This window comes from Vipera ursinii, assembly GCF_947247035.1.
Source record: "Vipera ursinii genome assembly, chromosome: 1".
Classification (NCBI taxonomy): Eukaryota; Metazoa; Chordata; class Lepidosauria; order Squamata; family Viperidae; genus Vipera; species Vipera ursinii.
Window position 1 is genome coordinate 35,421,414 of NC_139512.1, and position 22,863 is coordinate 35,444,276.

The window sequence follows — 22,863 nt, forward strand, 5'->3', positions numbered from 1 at the left end:
GGGCCACTGCTGCAGTATTTTTCCAGTTCTAATATATTTTTCCCCCAAACTATATTAAAACCATATGGTCTTTCTTTAAACAGTTCATTATAAAGTTGATCTTGATAAAAATGGTTTATACTGGGAAGAAGCCATGCATATTAAGAAGTCAAAGCTTTATCTGGGGAGGTTTCTGATTTCTTTCAAGGTGTCTTTAGAAGAAACTGGAGATAACATCTTTTCACAATATTTGTGCAGGGCCCCAATGCTCTGTGCTTAAGATATAAAAGCAAATACAGAGATATAGCACTTGTCTGCTCCACATTATATTAAATCTGTATTTTACTATATTTATGCTACAGTTGAAGAAGGTTGCCACAGATCTGGTCCACAGGATGGGGTAAAAAAAGTCAAGATGGCAATGGTGCAATCAAATTTCTGCCTGTTTTTTAATGTGTAATTCACTGATCCATTCCCAATCCCTGCTGGCTGTCCTGTAAGATGTTCTTGATGGTTCTGAAAGCCACTAAGATGTCCAACAGGTGCAAGAGGTGGTACTCTATCCAGATCTGGAGCCCAATATAGATCATCTAAGAAAGTGACCCCTGCTATCTTTGTCCTGTGCTCAGGCCTCAACTCTATTTATCCAAACAATCTGCTTCTTTTAACTCTGCACCTATGATCTCAACAACCTTCCATAAAAAGAGAAATTAGAAACTGGTTGACAGTTATATAAAACTGCTGGATCCAAGGACATCTTTTCAGAAAGACCACAGCTTTCTTTAGCACTCTACTGTGTGGAGTAACGTCTACTCCACAAATGCATTGACATTAGTCTCTCAGATCTAAATGGTTGCCTATCCACCCACTTTCGATAAAGCTATGTGATGCAGGGATAAAACAAACAGTTGACAGAAGATGATCTACTATAACCTATGCCATGTTTCTCAACCTTGGCAGCTTAATGATGTGTGGACTTCTACTGCCAGAATTCCCCAGCCAGCATCTTTAAGTTGCCAAAGTTGAGAAACACTGCCCTATCCACAAGCTAAAAGAAGTCCCAGGTGATATGGCAAGATGATACTCTATTTACCACCAAGGACTCTGTTCGTCAGACTCAAGACTTCAGTAAATCTGTACAAAATGAACATACCATCCAGGCAGAAGATGTCTATGTTAACCTAATAGTGAGATGATCACCCTAAACAATGCTGCTGAATAACAATAAAAACTAGCACTCCTCCCCTGGTGTTAAGTTTGCTGAAGAAATTAAAATTGGGCTGGGCAGATTTTGACAAGGCATTGTTGACTTCACTCAACCAAATTTGGATAACATATTATCAGGGTTATTACCTGATACAACACCATACAGTCCTGAAAATTGGCCAGTCCATAACAAATTGGCTATGCTTTGTTATGGTCCCTCAGAAACACAATGTTTTGTAGTCTTTGTTTCATACTTTATGGATGCCCTCATGAAGCAATCATATCTGCTTGAATGTTTCGCACTGCTGCTTCAAAGGCCTTCTGAGCTCTTGTTTTGTGACTTCAAAGAGTCGATCCCGAGGATCACTTTCTTTGTGAACAAATTCCATTATTGAATGATTTCCTCTACCTTAAACTGCATTCTGCCCCCAAATCCCAACAATCATGGAAGCCCCATTTGATGCAGCAAACACTTTTTGAGATTCTCAATGGGAGTGTTGCAGAGAATATGTAGCTGAAATGAAAACCATTATTCAGCTGGATGGGGCCTCATATCCCCAACTTTCACCATGTAAATCATATTATCAGCCTATCATTTTGCAGTGGAAGAAGAACGGTGGGGAACTTTAGTCATGTTTGCTGCCAGAAGCATAGATCAGCTGCAAGCCCTCTTGTCCCTTCTTCTCATGTCAAAACAACAGTAGGAGCTGCTGATTAGATAATCTATTCATGCTCCTATAATAGAATGCATGCTATAACTTTGTAACATAACAAAACTCCTTTATTAATAAATCTGTCAATGCTCTTGCCAGTCATATCCCTCCCAGTTTGACTGTACATCCTTACAGGATGACATCCATCTATGCTGACATCTGGAATGTAACAAACAAAAAGCTGCTGGCTTGGAAAAGACTTTGGAACATGCTGTCCACCTTGCCAGAAGTCACTAAATAACATAATATGTGTATCAAAGGCAAACTTGCTTCATCTATCAACAACAAGAGTAACAGCTTTTTTAAAAAAATGGTCAATGATAATATGACATTATAGCAGTTCTTATCACTGTAGCAGCATTAGAGAATCTAACTATGAATTAAAACAAGCCAAACCTCCTATAGAACAAAAACATTATTTACATTAATCGCTTGTTTGCTTTTGCATCTGTCACATTTCCTCTCCCTCGGGATGAAATTTTCTAAAGTTAGCACTGATGACTCATACCAAGCTCCTGAATCCTAAACTGCCCTTCTGCCTCTGGAATCCCTCATATATCATAATTTTTCTCTGCTATCAATCCTTTAAGTAAGGACTGGAAACCTCTCAGAAGACTGGAGGTGTCCTCTGTTAAGAACTGCTGGGGGCTGAAGCTGAGTGAACAGGCAGTTGACAAACTCCACTCTGGATATGTAGTTTCAGGGGCAATGTATGTTTCAGTTATAAATGAACTGAAACACCAACATATAAATCTCAAAGTGCTTTTTTTCTTCAAAAGGCAACTGAACTGTTTTTTTTTCTTTGAGGAAGGAGGAAAAAACAGTCTGGTTGCCTTTTGGAGAAAAGAGGCACCTTTGAGGCAACTATGACCTGAATGACTGAGAATCTCCACAGATAAAATAAATTTTATCTTTACGCTCAGAGAATGTCAATTGTTTTTTCACAACTGTTTATAGTAGGGGTCTTCAAACTTGTTTCATCGTTCCGACAAATGAAACTCTTCAAAGAACTTCCAGGCATTGTTTACCCTAAAGAATCTTTATTCGAGTAGCATAGCTTTGGCACATACATGGTCGAAGCCAAAATCTGAATTCTCCTCCCCTTAGCACATAGCATCAAACACAATTCCCTCCTCTAATTAACAGTCATAAATCACATTCTCCAATTAGTTTGGATTGCAGGTTTTCCCTCCTGTACTCCAACCCGCCATCTCTTATAATCTTTTATTTCAAAAGCCCCTGACTTCATACACTTTTACAATATTGTTATGTTTAACTAACTCCCATCACATTCCTCCTCCTCCCCCAGTATCGTCTAATTCTAAGAATAAAGCATAGGAAAGGAAAAAGCTGCATCTCCATATGTTGTCAAAGCAAGAACATCCAATGTTAGCAGTGCTGACAGCTTGGCCCTTTTATGGCTTGTAGACCAACTCCCAGAATTCCTCAGCCAGAGTTGAGAGTCCACAAGTCATAAAAGGGCCAGGTTTGAAGACTCCTGGCTTATAGTGTAGCGGGGCTGGCTGAAAGGCTTTGCAGGAGCCTGGCCGGGAGAGGGAATCTCAGACAGCTGCTGCCAGTTTGGGGCGTAATGGGCATGGATCCGGCGGAAGGAAAGAAAAAGGAGGAAAGAAAGGGGGCGGTGGAGGTTGTTGTGGCTGTTTGTTGGAGAGAGACCAAGTGAAGTCAAAGAAGGGTTGGAGGTTTTAAGCTGATCCCTTTCTGTGAAGGAGGGGGGAAGAGGAGAGTGAGAGAGAGCGAGAAGGTGGAATTTTATTGCTTTCTTTTGAAGGGGGGATATCCCAAGCAGAGGCAAGGAAGAGAGTGAGGAGAGAGCAAATTGCTGGGGTTGTTAAATTCAGATTTTAATAATAAAGGACAGGAGGGAGGAGTTTGACGAGACTTGAGGCTGCAAGCAACAACAGAAGAGAAGGAAAGGCTGGTCATTGCTGCTTTGGAGACTAGCGCTCATCCGAACTTTGACTATTGCTGCTTGTGCAAGTTTTAGACATTGTGGGGAATTGCCCTGAGGGACAAGCTGTTACTGCAGCATGCTGACTGCCTTTGTTCATGTTCCTATCACTGCCTGGAGCCGGGGCTTTCCCCCACCCCACTTGTTTCCAAACGGCCTCTGGGAAATCATTGACTATTGCTGCTATGACTGCCTGGGGCTGTTAAACACCACCACGTACTGACTATTGGGGCTAGAGCTGGCAATCTTTGTTCCTGAAAGCCCCTTTTGACAACAAGAGTCTGCCACCTCCTCACTTCGCGTGAGCTTCTGCTAGAAGAGACACTTTACTAACACCTAGAGAGCACAGCTGCAGAGCTTGACAGAGGGGAGTGGGGCTGGGAGGGCCTGGGCTTTGGCGGCCTCTGAGGGGGTAATGCTACAATAGCATAAATTTTATGAAGTTGGCACTAAACAGCAAATCATGAGGTAGAAAGTTTGTGACATCTTATTACAAGTATTAGAATTAACAACTTCTTTCTAAAATATATCTGTATGTTGTTGGAAATAACTTGACTTAAGAATCAGGTTTCTTCTAAAAAGACAATATTCCTATATTACAGTGGAACTGATGTTTTCCTTGTTCTGCTCCAGCTTGGCTGTTCTTCACCATCCTATGCTGATTGGGATTTTCATCATCAACAGCAAATATGGCACCAGAGAATGGGGTGAAACATTGTTTTGTTTTTCTTTCTTTTCTTTTCTTTTCTTTTCTTTTCTTTTCTTTTCTTTTCTTTTCTTTTCTTTTCTTTTCTTTTCTTTTGCTTTAGGAAGTCCCAGTCAGCTGAAATGGAGGACAGGGTACAACAATGTGGACACTTGTGTATCAGTGTGAAACTGCTGCAAAAAGTTAGAGATAAAAAATTGATGAGAACATACAAAAAGGAAAGATGCCCACAAACTGAACGTGGCTCCTGGAGAGCATATCTATACTGTATTTTTGGCAGTATTGCATTTGTAGAACTGGTTTGGGTTGTCTTCTTCCAGGATATTTTTCATTTTGTTTTCTTTTGATCCCAGTTTAAACCCAGTACTGAGGTTTCCAGGCATTCCCCAATCCAAACATTAAATAAGCTTAGATTTGCTTAGCTTCTGGGTCAGCCAAGGTCAGCTAACTGTTCTCACCTGTTAGAACATAGAATTTTTATATTTCTCCAAACATTGAGATTCTCCTAAATAAGGCAGTTTTCTATGTTAATAGGCCAGTGGCTCAATTTTGATCACCACTCAAGTCATTACTCTCCCCTTCTGTTTGCTATTATAGAGGCCGAGTTAAAATGAACATTTCAAAAAGTCTTACTTCAAAGGTTGCATGGTGGCTAATAGACACATGGCCGTTTCACAAACATGTTGGACATAAAAACAGTAACCAAACAATATGTGTGGTCTGTAATCCTTGAAAGCACATTAAACTTCTTTTATATGCTAATAATATTATAATATTAGCAACTAGAAGTCTATTTTAAATGATTATTGGTTCTAAGAATCTGAAGATTCATTCACTTATAAAATACAAAAGCAAAAATAGTAGGGAGCAAAGGGAAAGGAAAGGGAAAAAGAGAAGTGTGGAAAAGGGGTGGGAGAAAAAAAGGTGTTGACTTGGAAGTTGCAGTAAAATAAGGCATTAGCATTGAACCTCAATTTTTTACATTTCTATGGCAGTATGAACTAGCCATATTTCATATTTGATATTATAAGTGAATAAAAATTTTAAAAAAGTTATTTAAAAATCTGATGGTTCAGTGATAGAAAATAACATCTACCAAATCCAGAAAATATTACAATGTTTATTCTGTTCAGGCTAAAATCAAGTAATTTATTCCAATCAACCAAGTAATTATAATCTTTATATTCAGCCAGCTTTGAATTGCTACTGGGATTCTGTTCTAGTAGATCCTAACAAACTACTACCTACATCTTTTTTCCATGTTAAATCATCATCATCAGACTCAGTAGGACAATGTGAATTACTTTACAAAACAATCAAAACTACTGGTTGGAAGTTAATGTAAATGTGTCAGCACAGCCAATATAAAAATTTTCCTTACAAGCATTTGCTGATGATTTGGTATTTATTTTGGAAGAACCTTTGGAGATGATTCCTAAATTATTGGGAAAGATAGAACAATATGGAGAAATGGCAGGATTGAAAATAAACAGAGAAAACCCCCAAAGTAATAGCTAAAAACCTTAAAAAGCAACAAAAAAAACAAATGTTGGAAAAAACAGAATTACAGATAGTTAAAAAGGTTAAATATTTGAGAATACATTTAACAGCAAGATGTTCAATGATAAAAAATATAATTATATAAAATTATTGAATCAAATAAAACTGGACTTGGAAAAATGGAAAAACCTGCAATTGTCAATACTAGGAAGAATTGCTACAGTGAAAATGAATGTACTACCAAAATTTTTATTCCTATTTCAAACAATTCCTATAAAACTTGAGAAAAATTTATTTGAAGACTTAAATTCACTAATTTTGAAATTTGTTTGGCAAGGAAAGAAAACTACAATTAAGATGAAAACATTACAAGATGCCAAAGAAAATGGAGGATTTGGTTTACCAGAGAGGGGGATTTATATTATCAAGCATCAATATTAACATGGGTAAAAGAATGGATAACTCTTAGAAATAAAAGGTTGTTATATCTGGAGAGGCATGATTTACAATTGAGGTGGCACACCTTTTTATGGTGTGGGAAAAATAAAGTCCATAAATATTTTCAAAACCATTATATAAGAAACGCATTATTAACAATATGGGGAAAAAATAAAAAGTAAAATATACTTGAAAATTCCAAGTATGGTGGTTGTCAACTATGGAAGCATTTGTACATTCAAATTTGGTGGACTTTGAAAAAATCTGGATATATAGAGACATTGTAAACTCTGAAGGGAATTTAAAATCTGTTAGATGTTTTGTGCCAGCCATGGCAGTTCCCCAAAAAGGTCATCCCCTGCAGCCCCATTGGCGAGAGTTTTATGGTAAGGGAGGGGCTGAGACTCCCCATAAAAACCTCTGTTCAGGGGCTGCTCTCTCTCTGTTCTCTTTGTTCTCTCTTCTGCTTGCATGCAACCCAGGCATGGATGCCTCCATGCCAGGGAACTCTTTCTATTTACTTTATCGTTAAATAAAGCTTTGAATGATTGCATTCCTGCGTGATGCCTTTTACTTGGAAGCACCTTAACAATCCATCGACCTCGTGAGACCATCTCACAAATTGGTAGCAAGAGGATGGTTTAAGGCAACGCTTCCAAGCCAAGCAGCTACTGCAAGATGCCTGGACGTTCCAGCAAGAACCCATTTGAAACAGATGGCAGGAGGTCCCCGATTGTGACAAGGAGTCTTCAATCAAAGACGGCTGCCCTGCATCCAGCCCCTGACGCAAGCTCAGCGCCAGGGACCCCTTCACATGCCTCCCTGCAGCTGCAAGCCACAGAGGGAAGCATGGAAGGCTTGCAGTCCTCCCAAGACTGCCCAGACGCAGCGGAAGTGGCCCGGGCCCAAGACAAGCGCCCTGTGGGCCAGATGACTGAACAGGAATGCGAGGAACTGCTCCTAACGCTTCTTGCAGCGCAAAAGACGCCACAAGCCTCTCCACGTGGGATGCCAGCGCAGGAGGCCTCTGGACACCGGGTAAGTCCTTCCCCAGCACCCACGAGGCCCCCTAACATGGCGCCGGCCACCCTGAGTGACCCCGGGATCCCAGAGCTTTTGGCACGAAATTTCCTGCCAAACTGTGACCTACAGCTTCCGGGGGCAACTGGAAGCAAGATGGCGGCCCCCAGGACACCCACATGGCCTGATATTGATAGGCCTCAGCCAAGCCTCGAGGCCCAGCAATCGGTGGCATCCAGCCCAAGCAGCATGGAAACCCCCTGGTCCTCCCCACCGGAAAGCCTCAAGGCCTATGATAGCCTCAAAGCCTGCCCAGCCGTGCCTACTGCAACAGAGATTGGAGCAACTATCTGGACCCTGGTTGCAGCTCTGGAGGCCAAAACGACCGCAGCCTCAACATCGGGGGTAGCCAGCCCCCCTCGCCAATCCCAGGGGACTCCCGGAAGAGTTCCAAGGCCTCCAATCCTCTCCCCGGGGCCTAACTGCCGGGAGGCATCCGGCCTGGAGTCTCCCAGCTGCGTCCTGCAACCCCAGAGGGCCCCCAGTGAACCCCCGGGCCCTCCAGCCTACTTTTTGCCACCGCCCAGACACCCTGCTTGCCAGATGGTCTTTGGGGGGGCTCCAGATGAGGCCCCCTCCTCCAGCGCTGTCTTCAGCAGCCTCCAGGGTCTTCAAGAACAGCGATGGGCTTCACAGGGCAATCCAGGCAATCCATGTGCCATCCGGCCTCCATCCTGCGATCTTCATCCCCCGGTGAGTGTTCCAGTGCTGGGGGGTTTCAGGAGGAATCTTCAGGGCTGCTGCGGCCTTCAGCCCCTCTTCAAGCCCAAATTCCGGCCTTCAGACCCAGGGCTGGGCCTAGCACAGAAGCAGGAAGAGACATGTCCGCTCTCTCCGCCCCCTGGGCTGAAATGAGCTCTGAGCATGCCCAGTCGGGGCCATCCAAAAATCAGAGTAAAATACCACCATCTACCAGCAGAGGGGTCCCTCTTCCATTTACCTCAATGGAAAATTCACAGATCTATATAAATGAATATAGAGCCAAGGAGAATTCTTCTCCATCTGCTCCTGCATTCTCAAATAAATTTGAAAAACTGCAATTTCTCTGACATCCAGGAGCTGCCCATCAAATAACAGGAGAAATGGCAGCTCGCGATGGAGAAGGAAATGGAGAGCCTGAAAAAACTCAAGGTCTTCACCCCACAGCAACCACCAAAGGAGAGGAAAGTCATTGGCACAAGGTGCGTTTACAAAGCCAAACCACTTGCCAATGACCTCTACCTGTATAAGGCCCATTTGGTAGCTCAGGGGTTCGCTCAGCGCTACATGGAGGACTACGGGGAGACCTACTCTCCAACCGTCCGGACAGAGAGCGTCAAGGCCGCCCTCATAACTGCAGCCGCTCTGGGGGAGGAAGTCTTCCAATTCGACATCCAGATGGCTTACCTCCACACCAACCTGGACCGGCAGATCTACGTGAGGGCCCCTCCCGGCTACCAGCAGGAAGGGGGAAATACATGGTTGCTCCACAAAGGGTTATATGGCCTCAAGCAGTCGGGGAAACTTTGGTACGACTGCCTTAGAAAAAGTTTAGAACGAGTTGGTTTCAGTGCATCCCATGCAGATGAATGTGTTTTCACACGCAACTCCAAGGGTACCACAGAATGGATGTTAGTTTATGTGGACGACCTCCTATATGTAGGGCCTGACAAGGAAGGGTGTGACAAATTTGCCAAGGTCCTGGGGGAAAGGTTTACCCTGAAGTCTTTGGGGTGGGTTGACAAGTACTTGGGTGTGCACATCTTGGCCACTAAGGGGGGGTTCGCCCTATCTCAGAAAGAAAAGATAGAGGAGTTATTGGCCAAATGCAAAATGGCAGAATCTAACCCAACGCGTAGCCCGATAAAAAGTGACTATTACAGTCTCACTCACAAGGACGGTCCTGAGTTCACAGATAATACGCTTTACAGATCTGTGATCGGCTCCTTGCTATATATCAGCAATTGGAGCAGGCCTGACATAGCTTTAGCTGTGAATCTACTGTCCAGGCACGTGGAACACCCAAAGGAATTCCACTGGACTGCTGTTAAAAGGGTACTTAGGTACCTCAGGGGCACGACCGATGCTCTCCTTGTGCTGGAGCCAGAGAAAGGGTAGACGGCCCAGCTCTCCGCTTACTCAGACACAGACTGGGCTGGTGACACCAAGAGTAGACGGAGCACCTCTGGTTTCCTCATATTGCTAAATGGCTGTCCTATCCATTGGCATGTTAGGCAGCAAAATTTTGTTTCTTGCTCCACGGCCAAGGCGGAATATGCCAGCCTGTCAGACACGGCCAATGATTTGATTTGGTTTGATGCTCTGATAACGAGCATCTGGGCATCTCCCCCTCTGCCCATCCAAATTCAAGAGGATAATACGGCTGCAATTGCAATCTCGGGGGCATATGCAGTGGGCTCTAGGTCCCGCCACATAGACATACGCTATAAAAATGTCAGGCAGCTTGCCAATGAGGGGTTTATACATGTTGAGCATTGTAACACAACTGACCAGATAGCTGATCTGTTCACCAAACCTGTTCCCATTGACCGGCACAACCTTCTGTGTAAGCATTTGTGTTTGGTCTTCTGAACGTGTATATGCATGTCTATGACACCTGCTCGCCCCCTAACATACATTCACTGGTCCCTGTCATTGGCTGGCAAGAAGGGGAATTGTTAGATGTTTTGTGCCAGACATGGCAGTTCCCCAAAAAGGTCATCAGATGGGAGCAAAGAGGCTTCTTTGCTCCCACTGATGGGTCAGGGATCCCTGGCCCCTGCAGCCCCATTGGCGAGAGTTTTATGGTAAGGGAGGGGCTGAGACCCCCCATAAAAACCTCTGCTCAGGGGCTGCTCTCTCTCTGTTCTCTTTGTTCTCTCTTCTGCTTGCTTGCAACCCAGGTATGGATGCCTCCATGCCAGGGAACTCTTTCTATTTACTTTATCGTTAAATAAAGCTTTGAATGATTGCATTCCTGTGTGATGCCTTTTACTTGGAAGCACCTTAATGATCCATCGACCTCGTGAGACCATCTCACAAAATCTAAACAAGAAATGGAAAATCAGGGCATCAACCTGTCATGGTGGGCACATTTACAAATGCAAACTAGATCAAAGTCATCACTAAAAGTCAACATGGGTTTGTCAAAAACAGATCATGCCAGACAAATCTTATTACATTCTTTGACCAAGTGACAAAATTAGTGGACCAGAGGAATGCTGTAGATATAATTTACTTGGACTTCAGTAAGGCATTTGATAAAGTAGATCACAACCTACTAGTTGATAAGATAGAAAAATGTGGGTTAGATAGCATTACCACCAGATGGATTCGTAGCTGGCTGACAGGCCGTACTCACAGTGTGGTCCTCAATGGAACTGCATCTACATGGAAGGAAGTGTATAGTGGGGTGCCCCAGGGCTCTGTTCTGGGCCCAGTGCTCTTCAATATCTTCATTAATGATTTGGATGAGGGGATAGACGGGGAACTCATCAAATCCATACAGTTTAACATCTTCTTAAAAACCTCCAGTGTTGGAGCATTCACCACCTCTGGAGGCAGGTTGTTCCACTGGTTAATTGTTCTAACTGTCAGGAAGTTTCTCCTTAGTTCTAGGTTGCTTCTCTCCTTGACTAGTTTCCATCCGTTGCTTCTTGTCCTGCTATATATATATGAGTCAAATGTTAACTATTTAGATTACCTTGCTAGACCCCAAACATGGGGCAAATCAAAGGCCATCGAACAGGCTGTAGTCACACCAGACAGTTCATATATTTGTGTAAATTACTAACAAAGAATTAAGGGAGACTGTTAGTAATTTACACAAATATATGAACTGTCTGGTGTGACTACAGCTTGTTCGATGGCCTTTGAGATAAGGCTGAAAACAGGAAATAAAGATTTGCCCCATGTTTGGGGCCTGGCAAGGTAATCTAAATAGTTAACATTTGACTCATATCTCCCCTTGCAGAAAACTAACAAAGAGCGAGAGAGATCCTGTGGCTCAACAGGTAAAAATACTGCCTAATATGCAATCAGCCCAGGTTCGAATCTCAGAAGGGTATGACTGACTGATGAAGACTAAAGAGTCAGAAATGCATCTTAGTCTCCCTTAATTCTTTGTTAGTAATTTACACACACACACACACACACACACACACACATATATGTGTGTGTGTGTGTGTGTGTGTGTGTGTGTGTGTGTGTGTATAATACCCTGTTGGCCATAACCCAGGAGTCATATTAACATCATGCACGAAATTTACCAGCAATCATGAGCTAAATTAACTCAATAATATATAGAACCCTGATACTTTGGGGTTCTCTCTCTCTCTCTCTCTCTCTCTCTCTCTCTCACACACACACACACACACACACAAACACACACACACACCACAATATCAGCTTAAAAGTATATTGCACCCTAAGATCATATTTAGTGCCACCTCACATTAATGCACATCTAGAATGACTTGGAAGGAAGAGTGGTGCTCCTAAATGCTGACACCCTAGGTCAGTGCCTCCCCACTTTTAGCCTAAAATCAGCTCTCTCTCTCTCTCTCTCTCTTTTACAAAATTTGTCCAAGTGCATAATTTTTAAAACATTTTTAAAACATTAAAATGAATCTATATAGGAAACAGTAGATACAACACTTGTCTCACCTACTACAGTAAGTAAATAATACCTGTTCTCCCCAAGACCTCTCCCAACAGAAAGAAGACACAGAGATCTTTTGGATTTGTTGAAATAAATTCTGCCAGTCTGTCAACCAATGGATTACAGGAGAATCAGAACAGCTAAACCCTTCAATCAGTACATCTGTCCAGAGCTTTTCTTAAAAGTTTTGAAGTTTTCTAAAGCAATCAACTTTTGGGCCAAGTTTCTTTAGTGCAAACCCAAGAAAAATATGTGTTATTTTTTCCGGATGTTTATCACTTGCACATGGGGGGCAGCTGCTGATTATTATTATTATTTTTTAAAAGGCTGTTGGTGTTTCTTAAGTGCCTGAATAAGCTTATGTAAAGTGAATAATGAGAGAGTACATATAGATGCCAAAGCTGAATAAACCATTTATATTAGTAGTTTTTACATTTATATAATCTTAACTGCATTAGGAACACTGAAGCAGAATAGTTTGTGTATGCACACATACTTTTCTTTATTACTTGCCCGTAAGGTAATCCACAGCACAACACATACAGAATCCACTCACTAATATAGACTTTAACTTCTCATAACAAATAATTTAAGGGGAGAAATTAGCAGTTACTTAGCAGAAAAATTCCTGTGGCTACAAAGAATAGTCTTTCTCCCCCGTGTCCATCAGTTTGCTTGTCATTTCCTCTCTGTAGTCTTTCCTATGTCATCCCCTCCAGGCTAAATCAAGAGCAGCAAGGATAGAAAAAAGGCTGTCTGCAGATTATGGACAAACAAGTCAAGACGGTAGTCACAATGGTAGAATCAAAGTCCTGTCCTTTTAAATGTGCATCGCAGCTTGACTTTTTCCCACCGCATAAAATGAATCTATATAGGAAACAGTAAACAGAATTGTTTACTGCTACTAAACAGTATGCTTGGGCTGAGAAGAAAATGAAAAAGTAGTCCAATATTGTTTCCCAAACAGTAGTAATTTTGATGCTCAAACTGAGTTTGATCATTCCGAACTAATCCTCTGAAACAGTTTCATGATTGCAATAAAGTCCTCAAAACACACTTTTTAATTTCATTACAAAATGTTCAAATTGTTGAACTCCCAAAAATGTGAGGTCGGAATGTTTCAAACTCAGAATGATTGACATACCCATACTTCTGCAATACATAATTTGATGTCTATTCATATGATAAGATTTTGTAAGCTATGCACACACACATACCCATCCCTAAATTTATTACTGGGTTTCTTCTTTAATTGCTGTAACAGTTGTTGGCTTAGAACTTTTGTCCTTAAGTCCTCCAACCAAGAAGATTCAAATAATCAAGCTGTAAATTCAACCCACATTTTTCCTAATTCATCTGCACTTTAAAATTGTAATAAAATGAAAAGCAAGAGTAAGATTGTAAGATTATTACAGTAACAAAACTTGGCATTTTCTCTGCACGAAGTAGGGTTTTTTAAGTTTAATTTTTCTTCCAAGATGAAATATGTAAGAAAAATAATAACAAATAATTTGTTGATAGACACCCCCCTGTTTCCCAAATAAGTATCTATCCAGACTAGAGTACTGTGGTTAAATATAAAATAACATTGGGAATTAACTGCACATGATGGAGCTTTGCTTGGAGAGCCAGTTAACATTTCCTTTGGGTTAATTCCATTAAGTTGGATTATAATATTTACAAGGCTCTATGAATTAAAGTACCCAAATTAGTAACGGGATCTGCGCTACTGGAATTTTGAGGATTGAAAATTTGTAATGTAAACGCAAGCCTAAAAAATGCCCTTTGCTTCAGGAACATGACTTATGGCTGGTTGTATAATCCATATTGGTGGGTGGATTCTGTATGTGTTGTGCTATTGAATCTTGGAACTCAACTTTCAAGGGAAGGAACAAAAATACAGCATCTTTCTCTTGTAGCAATTAGGGAAAAGATGCAGTTTTCGTTAAATCAATAATAGGCAATCGTAATAATGGCAAATATCATTCCTGCTATGAACTTCCTGGTTCACGGGTCACACTTTTTTCATTACAACATGAGTTCTTTCAATGGATCTGGGCCAAAGACACAGTACAGATTATCACAGTCAATAGCATCCAGCCTAGTATCATGGAGATGATATGGCATTCTTGAGTCCAATGTCTCTGCATAGTTATTCAGAAGATTTCTTATATATAGCCTTTTCTAGATCTTATCTTGTGGCAATGGAGGTGGCAAAGTGCACTTACTTCACCACCCTCATTGTGTCCGCAGACAACCGCCCGGCCGCCCTGTTTAGAGTGGTCCGCTCCCTTTTAAATCAAGGGACAGGAGAGGACCCCTTACGAGGACGAGCCGAGGAATTTAGTAAATATCTAGTGGACAAAATTGCTCAGATTCGGGCTGGTCTGGACTCTGACTGGGCAGTATCTGACGAGAGGAAAACAATGAGTTTGGCCGAGAACATTTTGGAAGAGTTTGATCCTGTGACTCCGGATGAAGTGGACAGGATCATGGGGAAATTAAGTGCTGCCAGGTGTTTATTGGACCCGTGTCCCTCGTGGCTGGTCTATGTGTCTCGGGAGGTTACACGAGGCTGGCTCCTAGCAGTTATCAATGCCTCACTGAGTGAAGGGTACTTCCCTGCCACCTTGAAAGAGGCGGTAGTAAGGCCCCTCCTTAAGAAACCTGCATTGGATCCAGCTATTTTAAACAACTTTTGTCCTGTCTCCAACCTTCGCTTTCTTGCAAAAGTCGTTGAGAGTGTGGTGGCATGGCAACTCCCTTTGGTCCTGGAGGAAACTGAGTATCTGGATCCGTACCAATCAGGTTTCAGGCCCAGATATAGCACGGAGACAGCATTGGTCGCGCTGGTGAATGATCTCTGGTGGGCCCGAGATAGGGGTTACTCCTCTGTCCTGGTCCTATTAGATCTCTCAGCGGCTTTTGATACCATTGACCACGGTATCTTGCTGCGTTGTCTTGAGGGGTTGGGAGTGGGAGGCACCGTTCTACGATGGTTCTCCTCCTACCTCTCGGGCCGTTCGCAGACGGTGTTGGCAGGGGGGCAGAGGTCAACCCCAAGGCCCCTTAGTTGTGGGGTGCCTCAGGGGTCAGTACTCTCGCCCCTCCTGTTGAACATCTATATGAAGCCACTGGGTGAGATCATTCATGGTTTTGGTGTGAGGTATCACCAATATGCGGATGATACCCAGTTGTTCATCTCCACCCCAAACCAACCCAGTGATGCCCTCGATGTGATGTCCCGTTGCCTGGAAGCGGTACAGATTTGGATGGGAAAGAACAGGCTCCGGCTCAACCCGGCCAAGACTGAGTGGCTTTACATACCGACATCTTGTTTAGTCCAAGAGGTTCCATCTTTGATTATAGGAGGAGAGATGCTACCTCCCGTTGATAGAGCACGCAACCTGGGCGTCCTCCTGGATTCACGACTCAGTTTTGAAGATCATATTGGAGTCGTGGCTAGGGGGGCATTTGCCCAGATTCACCTGGTACACCAGTTGCGCCCCTTTCTGGACCGAGATGCCCTACATACAGTCACCCACGCACTCGTTACCTCCCGTTGCCTCTCTACATGGGGCTGCCCTTGAAGACCACCCGGAGGATTCAACTGGTGCACAGTGCAGCTGCATGGGTAGTGATGGGAGCACCCCGATACTCCCATATTACACCCCTCCTGCGTGAGCTGCATTGGCTACCGGTTGCCCTCCGGGTGAGATTTAAGGTGCTGGTACTTACCTTTAAAGCCCTACATGGCTTAGGCCCGGGATACTTGCAGGACCATCTGCTGCCGGGAACGAATTCCCATCACCCAGTACGCTCACACAGAGAAGGCCTCCTCAGGGTACCGTCGGCCAGACAATGTCGGCTTGCGACCCCCAGGGGGAGGGCCTTCTCTGTGGGAGCGCCAGCCCTGTGGAACCAGCTTCCCCCTGAGCTTCGGATGGCCCAAGATCTCCAGTCCTTTCGCCGCGGCCTCAAAATACTCCTTTTCCACCTGGCTGACCTGGACTGACAGGGATTTTAATTATGTTTACAATTTTAACTCTATTCTTTATTTTAATTTATTTCAATTTTTAATTTTAATTTACTGTACAGAGACCTTTAAGTTTTGTTGTTGTTAGCCACCCTGGGTCCCTTGGGAGATAGGGTGGGATATAAGTCCTATTAATAAATAAATAAATAAATAAATAAATAAATAAATAAATAAATAAATAAATAAATAAATAAATAAATAAATAAATAAATAAATAAAAAATAAATAAATAAATAAATAAATAAATAAATAAATAAATAAATGAGATAAGTCCTGTCGGTCTCGTGTTACCACCACAGACATGGAAGAGGACACTAAGTTGCAGAGTATTCTAATTAATTAATTAATTAATTAATTATGAGGAACACTATAATATTCTGGAAGATGCAGGTCACACATTCCTGAATTGTACTCATCAAGATGATCCCAAGGAGAAACCCTAAAATGAAGTTCCAGTTACTTGCAAAGTTGTCACCAGAGCTTAGCATCTTTATTAATGGTCCAAGCCATAGTCCCAAGCTTTCAGTTGTTTGTAAGCAAAAGGGAGGGCTATACAGATGGTATCTTAACTTAGCAACATGGGCATTCTAAAAACAATGACACATGCAAAGAACATCTTCCTGTTGCATGATGCTCTATGATACTGCATGATATCTCTATTTAGGGTCTCCTGGTTTGGACTAAAAGATCTCTGATTCTCTTATTTTATGTTATATGTTCTATTTCATAGAACTGTTAATATTGTGCCATGATTCAAGGAAGAGCACAGAGGCTGCTGTGCATTTGTCAGCAATATGTTTCATAGCTCAGTGACTGGCACTTTGTTAAAAAGGTGACTTTTCATGTTTCTCTGCATTCATATTTTTAAAACTCAAGCTTTCCCGGTAAACTATCCCCATAGCAGTCTATCAGGATAAAGGGGCATATGTACATGTGAATTTGAGAATACTCAGTAATGAGCAAGATCAAAGCTGAGCTACTGAGTTCCTATTGGCCCACCACACTGTCTTTGCTCAGCAGTGAGTTAACTGTGATTGAGCAATGACTGGATAAATTTGGTTCCCTGCAAGATCCAGATTTGCTAGCATATAAACAATGCCATCTTGAACATGTTTTCATTTTGGAGACAATATAGCAATGTGGGAAAATGAGGATTAGATTTTAACTGTGTGGGAATGATTTGCAGATTGAACAGATAGTGCTATAGAAGTTCCTATTTTGTAATTCTTGCTTTACTGCTCAAACGCTGGAAGTTTTATTTGTAAAAAAAAAAGTTTTTTCCCCCGTGATAGAGCACCAGAAATCCATGCCTTTGAGTAGAAAAGGTTTTTCATTAATTATTAGAATTCATTATAGTAGCTTTTCCCAACTTGCCATCTTATAGATATGGTAGGCCCATAGTTTGGAGAATGTCAATCACCATGATATACTGGCTGCAAATTCTGAAAGCTGTAGTCTCAATATATCTAAAATAAGCCAGGCTTGAAGTGACAATTATAGAAGCAAAGTAGCTACCTGGAACTTTGTATGAGCTGGCAATCAATGAGGCATCATTGAAAGATCTCTTGAGGTCTCTTTCTATCCTTAGATAAATATAGGCATTCATCAGTAGAGGCGAACATCTGCAACACTTTATACATGCTTGCTGGAAGAGAGAGAATTCCTGCCTCCACCAGAAGGTGAATGTCATGACCTAAGTAGATCCTTCCAACTGTATATTTGTATGATCTTATCAGAGAAATGTAAGAAAGTGAGGAGACAACAGAAGGCTTAATGGAAGATCTCCAAATAGTTACATTTATGAGTTGTCTTGGATAAATAGAAGAAAAAGAACTACATAAATGGAAGAAATTATTAATTTTCCTCTTTTCCATATCTTCAAATGCCAATTCTCAATTCAACTATCTCCCCCTCCACACACTCATCCATTTTAATTGAGTTCTCAGTTGGCTCCCAGACCCCTCTCATTTAATGGACAAAACAAGCTGATTTGCCCAGGAAGTTTCTCAAACTCACACAGCTCTGATTCCTACAGAGATTTACTGCATGTCTATTCCCTCTCCTTGAAAGAACCTTACATGAACTAAATCAAATGAAAAACACATGAGCTAAAAGCAGCAGGATCTTGCCAGATACCCTTCTCCATCCAAAACGGCAAATTCATAGTCAGTTTGTCCTTTCATGTGTTGTTTTTTCTGGCTCTATGACCCAAGATATTTTTTTTTACTATGTGCAGTAGTATAACAACATATTATGCAATTCTGTTTTCCAAGGAGAACACTGTGCGATTCAGGAAGTTTACTGAACCAGTTTTCCCTATCGAAATCGGCAGAATAGGATATGAAGATACTGTATATATCAGATTGTCACAGTGATAAAAACCATTTTTACTTTAGGATGTTGAAAGTTATTTCAAGAAATTTTATTTTAGATTTGCCAAAGCTGAATCCTGCATTTTAGGATCATTTGTACATGCAGAAGCCAAGCCAGACTTTCTTATAGTTACAAAGTTGTTAAGGTGAGTTGTAACTATGTGATGCAATTCTTAGTGTGTTCAACTAAGCTGACTTTCTAGCATCTTATATGTGAGAGTTGGTTCCCTCAACATTGATGTTGCCCTAAATATTCTCATATCTGTAAACATGCACATTTCTGCATATTCATCATAAAAATCTGAAAAGAAATTCTAAATTTGTATGAACAATTAAATATATTTAGTTTTAGAGTGTTTTATCTATCATTTCAATAGATTTTGAGGCAGAAGTTCAAGACTCTGATAGGGACCTGCAAATGACTAAACTTTTACTCTTTTGTAGTTTGTTTTGTTGGATAATTTTCACTTATTTGTTTATCACTTTGATGACATATTTTCAGAAATGAATGTTTTAGAGTGGTAGACTTCACTTTACTCATTGTATGAGGTTGTGGAAATAGGCAGACCTTCCATTTTCTTTTTATTCTTAAAAAAACAATAGAGAGGAGTTTTAAAGAACATGTCAGAAATGAAGCAAAATAATGAGTGATCTAGTGGGCTCACGTGTATGAGATGTTCAATTGCCGGCTAAACAGCCATTTGGACTTGTGCATGGTAGAGAGTTTGGATTCCAACTTCATCATTCTATGAAAAGGGTGTACATAAGCCTGCAGCTTATTCACACCTCACCCAGGCTATTTGCCAGACCAGTGTCTGAACTAAATGAAGAATTATTATTATTGTCTTATGCAACAATTGAATAGCATTTCCCAATCAACTATGTAGGCTTGGCCCTATGAGTTTAATATCTGAATGATTATTTAACAGCTGGCATCATCTGACTTAGCTTTGCTTTTAAGAATGCTGCTATGTGACAGAAAAACAAGGCTCTCATATATATTACTTGTCTGCTACCATTCATTCAGGCACAGTCATTCTGTACATGAGTCTTTCTTCAGAAAGTGGTGGATTTTCACTTCCATTCAAAGGACACCAGATTGAGAAAGCTTGTTACATTACATGAAGTTCCCTCCAACACATCCAGTATAAAACAAAGCTGTCTTGCATTCCTTCCACTTTCATCTACATACAAGAACAGAATAATTTTCAAAAAGTGATTTACAGCTATTATTTCTAATTGTTCAACTCAGAAAGCACCAAGGGCTCCACAATTTCTGATTTATTTTCAGGCTTCCCTTTTGGGGGAATGTTGTTGAAAAGGTGATTGGGCTGTAGCTGCAGATGGCCATGGATGAAGTGAATAGAATAGAATAGAGCTGGAAGGGACCTTGGAGGTCTTCTAGTACAGCCCCCTGCTCAAGCAGGAGAACCTATACCATCTCTGACAAGTGACTGTCCAGCCTCTTCTTAAAAACCTCCAGTGAAGGAGCACGCACAATTTCTGGGGGCAAGCTATTTCACTGGTTAATTGTCCTCACTGTCAGGAAGTTTCTCCTTAATTCCAGGTTGCTTCTCTCTTTGATCAGTTTCCAACCATTGTTTCTTGTACTGCCTCTGGTGCTTTGGTGAATAACATGACCCCCTCTTCTTTGTGGCAGCCCCTCAAATAATGGAACACTGCTATCATGTCACCCCTATTTCTTCTTTTCTTTAGACTAACAAAACCCAAGTCCTGCAGTCGTTCTTTGCATGTTTTAGTCTCCAGGCATTTGATCATCTTAGTTGCTCTTCTCTGATTTTTTTCCAAACTCTCAACATCTTTTTTGTGATATTGTGACCAAAATTGGCTGCAGTATTCCAGGTATGGTCTTATTAGGGTTTTATAAAGTGGTACTAATGCCTCGCGTGATCTTGATTCTGTGCCTCTGTTTATACAACCCAGGATTGTATTAGCTTTTGTGGCTGCTGCTGCACACTGCTGGCTGATGGTGTAGTGATCGTCCACTAGGACTCCAAGGTCCCTCTCACAGTTACTGGTTTTAAGCCAGGTCTTGCCCAATATGTACTTTTACATTTGATTTTTCCTGCCTAAATGTAAAAATTTGCTTTTCTCCACATTGAAACTCATTTTGTTGGATAGGGCCCATTGTCTAGATCTTTTTGGATCCTGACTTTGTTTTCTGGGGTATTGGCTATTCCTGTCAGTTTGATGTCATCTGCAAATTTGATGAGTTCCCCTTCAATTCCCTCAGCTAAGTTATTGATGAAGATAGTAAAGAGTACTGGGCCTAGGACGGAACCTTGTGGTACCCCACTGCTTACTTCTCTCCATGTGGATGTAGTGCCATGGAGGACTACTCGTTGAATTCAGTTTACCAGCCAGCTACAGATCCATCTGGTGATGATGTTGTCTATTCCACCTTTTTCTAGCTTATGAAGGAATAAGTTGTGGTCTACTTTATCAAATGCCTTACTGAAGTCTAAGTATACTATGTCCACAGTATTTTGCTGGTCTATTAGTTTAGTCACTTTGTCGAAGAATGAAATAAGATTGGTTTGACATGATTTGTTTTTAACAAACCTGTGCTGGCTACTAGTTATAACTTTGTTCGCTTCTAGTTGTTCGCAGATCTGTTTTTTTATTATCTTTTCCAGGATCTTCCCAGATATTGATGTTAGACTGATTGGTCTGTAGTTTCCTGGGTCCATTTTTTTCCTTTCTTGAAGATAGGAGCCACATCAGCCCTTTTCCAATCCTCAGGTACTTCCCAGGTGCTCCAGAATTTTTGAAACATGTGATGCAGTGGTTCTGAGATAACATCTGTCAGCTCCTTCAGAACTCTGGAATGTAATCTGTCAGGCCCTCATGATTTATATTTGTCAAGGTTGGATAGGTGTTCTCTTACCATGTTCTTGCTTATTTTAATTTTTGTTTCTAATTTGTCTTTTGCAGTGGTTTTTTTGGTATGTTGAGCTATGGTTTCTTTTTATGTGAAGACTGTTGTTAATATGCTGGAAGAAATTTTTTTTATTACCCATGATTTCTTTTGCAATTCTTTGTTCTGAGCCTTTGCTTTCATGACTTCATCTTTACATGTTCTGGCTGTCTGCTGATAATCGGCCTTAGTTATGTGCCCCTCTTTCCATTTTTTGTATTTGTCCTTTTTGTCTTTCAGTTTTTCAGATAGGGTTTGTTTTTCTTTTTCAGTGGTATTGTGCTAGTCTGGGCTTTTATGGTTGCATTTTTGAGAGTTTCCCATGCTTCATGGGTTGTTTTCTGCTTTAGGATTTTCATTCATGGGATCTTTCCTAGGTTCTCTCTGAGTTTGTTAAAGTCAGCTCTTTTGAAGTTCAAGACACTGGTTGGATTGTTTTCTGTTGCTAGTGTTTGTGTTATATTAAATTCCAGTGTGACACAGTCACTTTCACCCAAGGTTCCAGAAACTTCAACTCCCTGTATCACTTCTTCTCTATTAGTTATAATTAAGTCCAGTATGGCTTTACACCTGGTGTGTGTCAATGTTCATCAACCCCCTGGCAGTCGTGGCAGCAATAGTCAATGGCTTGTAGCAGCCACTTGGAAAACAAAAGGGGTGGGGGGAAGACCCTCCAGCTTCAGGCCGCAGCGGAAAGTACCAGCAAAGATAGTCAGCGCTCCGTGGCAGCAGCTCACCCTATGAGGGTAACTCCCCAAAACGTCTTCAGCTTGCACAGGTGATAATAATCAAAGTTCAGATTGCCGCAGGTCTCTGAAATGGTAGCAGCCAGCCTCTCCTTCTCTTCTGTCACCATTCATAGTCCCAGGTCTCCACATCCCAAATCCCCCTCCCCTTCCCTCGTTCTCTAGTTAAAACCCCAGCAAACTTTCCCTCTTCTCACTCACTCTTCCCTTCTCTCGGAATATGCCCCCCGCAAAAGAAAGCAATAAAACTCCACTTTCTCTCACACACTCTCTGTTTCCCTCTACTTCAGAGGAAAGGAATCACCCAAGAACCACAAACTCCTCTTCAGCTTCACCTGGTCTCTCCCTGACAGCAACAACAACCACACCACCACCCCTTTCTCCTTCCTCCTTTCTTTCCTTTCTCCTGATCCATGCCTGCCATGCCCAAGCCGGCTGCAGCTGTCTGAGCCTCCCATTTCTCTCCTGCAAAGCCTTTTGGCCAGCCTCACTACACACTCCCCCCACCTGAGAAGTTTCTTTGGTCCCCCCCAAAATA